Source organism: Artibeus jamaicensis, unplaced genomic scaffold (assembly GCF_021234435.1).
Source record: "Artibeus jamaicensis isolate MK-2021 breed Jamaican fruit bat unplaced genomic scaffold, CSHL_Jam_final contig_466, whole genome shotgun sequence".
Taxonomy (NCBI): domain Eukaryota; kingdom Metazoa; phylum Chordata; class Mammalia; order Chiroptera; family Phyllostomidae; genus Artibeus; species Artibeus jamaicensis.
Genome location: NW_026521844.1, coordinates 7,556,819 through 7,562,665, shown reverse-complemented (window position 1 = coordinate 7,562,665; position 5,847 = coordinate 7,556,819).

Sequence of the window (5,847 nt, the reverse complement as noted above, 5' to 3'; positions counted from 1 at the left end):
TTCCAAGGCTGCTGTTACAAACTACCACAGACTTGGTGATATAAAACAACAGAAATTTATTTTCCATAGTTTTGGAGGCTAGAAATCCTAAATCTAATAGGGCTGTGCTCTCCTACATGGTTTTCAGGGAAAATGTTCCTTGCCTCTCAGCTGCTGCTGGCTCCCAGCATTTCTCAGCTGTTGCCACATCACTACAGTCTCTGCCTCCAAGGACATATTGCCTCCTCTTCTCCAAGCCTCTCAGAACACCCTTTGTGTTTCTCTTATAAGGCATATGATTGTATTTAAGCCTCTGTGGGATAATACAGGGGGATCTCCTCATCTCAAAATTTTTACTGTCATTAAATTTGAAAAGGCCCTTTTTTAAATTGATGTAACATTTTCAAGTTTCGTTGATTAGTACCTGTTATCCTTGTGTGGCTACCATCAACCTACTACTAAGGAGATTTTTTTTCATCTTAAAAGGCAAGACCTCTTGAAGAAGACATGCACATAAATGCTCACAGCAGTAACGACTAAATGAAAACAACACCAATATCCACTAAAAGGAGTGATATATTCATATATCAGAAATACCACTTAGCAATAAAAATGTGAGTCTTTGATGTATGTACTGATATACCAATTTCATTGATATGAAGTCCAGGATAAAATAGATAATAGATATAAAGATCAGAATAGTAATTAGTTGGAATGGTGGAACAGAGAAAGGGATTGAAAGAAAGTGGGTTTGAGAGAACATTCTAGAATGATAGAAATGTTCTGTATTTTAATGGAAGTGTTAAGTAAGAATATACACTTGTCAAAACTCTTAAAGCTGTACATTTAAGATCTGTGCACTGATCATACATAATTATAAATCAACACAAGTGAAGGGAAGGGTTGAACCAGGAATCAGAGTCTGGAGAGAAATGGAACCCATCAGCCTTCTTCCACTGCAGAATGAATCCAAGGTCTGTGCCTCTGTGCATATTGCCCACACTCCACACCCTGGAGTGTGATGTCTGGTATAAAATCCAAAACATAATCACACTGACAATCACAAAATACATCTGAATTTCTCTGTTTCACTCAGCATTTCACTTCCTTGTTTTCTTTTAAAATTTCTGCCTCTCCAAAATATTCCAAGGAGGCATATTCTATCATTTTTACTGCTGGCAGTTTATGAAAGGCTGCTGGCAGTTAACCATGTACTGGTTATTCAGTACATGCCTAGAGTTTATATGATCTGTTTACAATTGATTTGGAGCAAACCATGACCTCACTCCCCCATAATATCCTGGCAAATTGAAAGTTGACTGTAGTCTCATTTCATTCATCTCCTCATATTTCTGAGGAATTTACATAAAAATCCTATAGATTTCCATTTCATAAAATTATGCTCTCACATTCTTGTACACAAATTTGTACTCTCTTCCCCTTTCAGTCACTTTAGTCCTATGACCCAGAATATGTCTTATTTTCTTTCATTTATTTTCATCATATTATTTCTAATTTAGATTTAACATGTTATCAAGTGACATTTATTCTCCCTATCGTGCCTCCAGCACTAGATTCCTTTGGTTATAGAATATCATTGTTCTAGGTTTCATTGCAAATATTATGGTTTTTATTCATTTTTGACAAATCAAAGCCTACATTTTTGAGAAAAAAATACATGAAAAAAGAGAGCTATACTCTTGTAAAAAAAGGATGCATGTTACCAATAACAAAAGAATTAAGAAATATAGAGTATATATTTCTTATATACACAGTATATAAGAAATTTTCTATACACAGTATATACTGTGTTTCAAAGAAATTATATATGGCAAGTAAGATTCAAATAAATATTAGAATGCCTAATTCTAAAAACAACAAAGCAATAAAATTATCCCTTTATATTTGTGTAATATATACAAAATATATTTTATATATTATGTACACGTGGGGAATTAGGAGTGAATACCAAGTAGAAATTTGATTTGAGTTGTTGGGAAATGCTCTGCCTGGTTGCAGGAATTGTAACTACCCCCATGGCTAAGGATTAGAGGGTGACCTCCAGAATGTAAGCCACAGGAGACAAAAACTTGTCTCTGGTAGCAAAGACTGTCTCAGCTTACTCCCCTGCCCCTGAAGCATGGTCAGCTACTGAGAGATGGGTAAGACTCCTCACAGTGAGGGGCAACCTAAGCCAGACACAATCATTTGGGAGGCCATCATGGAAGGACTTGGGGGGCTGTGACAAAGAGGGAGCAATGGACCCTTGGCCCTGGGCTATTCTGACATAGCCCAAGTCCCCACATCCTCTGGGAGAAGCGCTTTCTGGCTCTAATCCACTTAAGCCTGAAAACCTGGGAGTTGGTGCAGCTCCTGGCCTTGCTCGAGTGGTATCTGGGGTAAATCAGGCACAAGAAAGAATTCCTAAAAATCCTGTGAAAAGCTTTGATAAGAGGGCTTTCATTCATAGGTTAAGGGTCTGAGCAGGAAATGACTATGTCCCCCAAAGTTTCTGCAACCCTCTTTCCTGACAGACACTGACTCAGACTAAGCCCTCAGGTTTCTTTGAAAGGTTATCTACTGTTGGATCCTTGCCACCCTGTATTCCTGTGTATTACAACCCAATAAAAGTCCCTGGAGGAAGGGGCTCCAGGCCTTTTTCCTCTGAGAAACTGGCCACCTCTCTTCCCCAAGCAGATTATGTCTTGGTAGTGTTTACTTTCATTCGTGGCGAATGGGGGCACTTGAGGGCAAAGTCACCCCCACATTGAGTTGCTTAAAATAAATGTTTTAGGGAGGATTTGGAGACCTACTTCCCATTAATTATAGCAAGAAAAAGTCTGTGTGATCTCTGAATTATACACTGAGGAGTATCTCTAGGGATTTAGTTGGGTTAGTAAGTGTCAACTTCTTGGGACTATGAAATATGCTGGAAATAATTTGATAAGAAATTTCTTGAATAAGAAATGTCTTTGATAAGATGATTGATGAGTAAATGAATCAGAAAATTGAGGACTAAATTCTCCTTTACGTTTCAGACATATTTGTGGTGATGGTAAGGTCAAAATATTTGGATTATAATTTCAGAACAATCAACTATTGTGGTAAAGTCTGTCTAAACCAAATCATTGTCAGGCACTAAAATAAGATCATGAATTCTATTAATTCAAATGCCGTCCATGGGTCTAGAGCTCATATTTGAAAAAGGAAACTGAGTTACACTTTTGTACATATTGTGAAAATGTGTGGATCAGCAGCAATGTTGTGAGATTAATTGTAAAGTATGCAGAAAATTATGTCTACTAAAAATCAAGTATGCAAATAATTTTAAGTAAAGTCAAATGAATTTAAAGTTCTTTTCATAGACTATTGTATATATTTTTATGCAATAAAATAGGGTCACAAAAAAGCATAAATATTTACACATAATTAGAAGACTCTCTTATTGCTGCTAAGATTCCATGTTGTTAATTTAATGATTGCTATGATCATAAGTTATTATACTGTTCTATTTTCTGAAAGATATTTTTGAATTACAATATAAGCATATATTTAGAGCGAGGCATTTCCCTTGTAAATGTCATTCATAGTAGGCACCATAGCTATAGAACAGCTGCCATCATCATATATACTTAATATTTTAATGTTATATTTATTCATACATTCGTGTCTATGAGGTACTGCTATGTTCCATGCCCTGTTTGAGGCACTGGGCATAAAATAGAGAACATGAGAGATAAGGCATGAGCCCTGATGCCTCCACCTGAAACAAATGACACCCCACCACACACAAACATACAGAATACATGAAATAATTATTTACATGAGGATGAGGAAAAAGCCCACAAACAATATTCTCCTTTCTAGTTATTTATCTATTCATCAATTTACTTTTATCTGATAATGTGTTGCTTTGGCCCAACACCCAAACTACATACTTCAGGTTCAATTTTGATTGCTCATTGTACTATAATACAGAAATACAGTTTTTGTTTGTTACATGAATCTACATACCATCTTCTCTTTTTCTTTCAGGTAGCCCTTTGTGTGGGTAAAACTAAACACTTCACTATTTGTGTCTCTTCTATATTCTAACAGAGTAAAATAATAGTTAGAGATTGTTCACCTAAAACCCAAGTATATTATCAGGAAACTGTAATAACCACCTGCCTTCTAAAGATAATCCCTCCTCTATTATAGGATCCTGTCTTTCCTTTGGTCCATTTGTCTTTATGCCTGGAAGCAAATTTCTACAGGGGGAGCATCAAGGTGAGTACTTCCTGAGTGGAAACACAAGATTATGAAAGGAAAGCACACACCCTAATGTTAATTTTTACACACATGAAGGTTTTATTTGGCTCTCTGCTTATTTATCTGCTGTAGAAAGAAAAAGTAAAGAATGTTTTATGTTTTGCAAAGTGTAATGTTTAAGTCAAAGCATTTTATAATTTTGAATTTTATTTTGCAAAATATGAAACATTTACTGTCTTTCCCTGTTGGTATTTTGTTCAGTTGCTCTTTTCAGAGTCCTTGTTTAAATAGTTTTAAAATATTTTATTTGTTTATTTTTTAGAGAGAGGAGATGGGAAGGAAAAAGAGAGGGAGAGAAACATCAGTGTGTGGTTGCCTCTTGCACTCCCCCAACTCAGGACCTAGCCCATAACCTGACTGAGAGTAAAACAAGCAACACTTTGGTTCATAGGCTGGCACTCAATCCACTGAGCCATACCAGCTAGGGTTCCTTTTAAAAATATCTTTATAGGAAAAATCAACAATAAGGGGTATTAAGAGGTCTTACAAAATTTTAATCACTGATTGTCATGCTACTAACAGTTTTTAAAAATACAAACATGTTTTCTCAAACATTTAGATATTATAAATTCAAGTATAGGAACCAGTTATACAAACATTAAAATAATTTTTCACTAAATTAATCAACTATTAAAAATTTATTAGTACATTGAATAGTACAAAATTTCAATTTATTGACCCAATATTATAGTGAGGTTTCATTTAAATAGACAAAAATCACATAAACATTTAGGTAGTACTTCCAAACTATAACATTTAAGCAGAGGAAAAGGAAAAAAGAGAGAGAGATTGGTTGTTAGGCAAAAAAAAAAAAAGTATTACTAATACAAAGCAAACATATTTGAAAAGAAAGCTAATATTTTCCTTTGGATTAAAAATAACAATGTACACCAGAAAGTTCACTTATACATAAGAGTAAATAAAGGCTTCCCAGTAAAAATACTGTAATAGTTATCAAATTTTTCATATATGATGATTAAATATTATATCAGTTGGGACAATTACAACTGTAAATAAAAGAAACTCTAGCCAAAAATGTTTCAAAATCGTTAGTTCCCATTACAGGAAGTCAAGAGAAAGGCAGATGTCATGGACTGTTGATTCTGTAGCTTAATGATGTCATCAGGGACTTCAGTTTTTCCCATCTTTTGCTCTGCTGTTTCGCATTTTTGACCCCATCCTAAAGCTGTTTACCCGTGGGATTACAGAAAAGCTATCCGCAGCTCAAGAGCTCATACCTCCTTACTAACATCCAGGGGAGCGGAGCCTCTCCCTCGCCTGGGAATGTGGTCCTTTCACAAGTCTGAAGAGCTAGGATTTCAACAATGAGGAAATGTGGTTGGTTGGCATTCATTTGTTGATTTAAACAAACAAACTGCCATTGAAACTGAGGATGGAACCAGTTTCTCCGAAACGAAATGGGCTGATTAACATCTGAACAAACTGAGGTTTGGTGAAAAAGGAGAAAACGTAAGGAATTAATTTAAACTAGGCAAACAACCATGCTTTCTACTGTACAACTGGGGGCCTGTCAGTGACCTTAAAAGTACCTTCCTT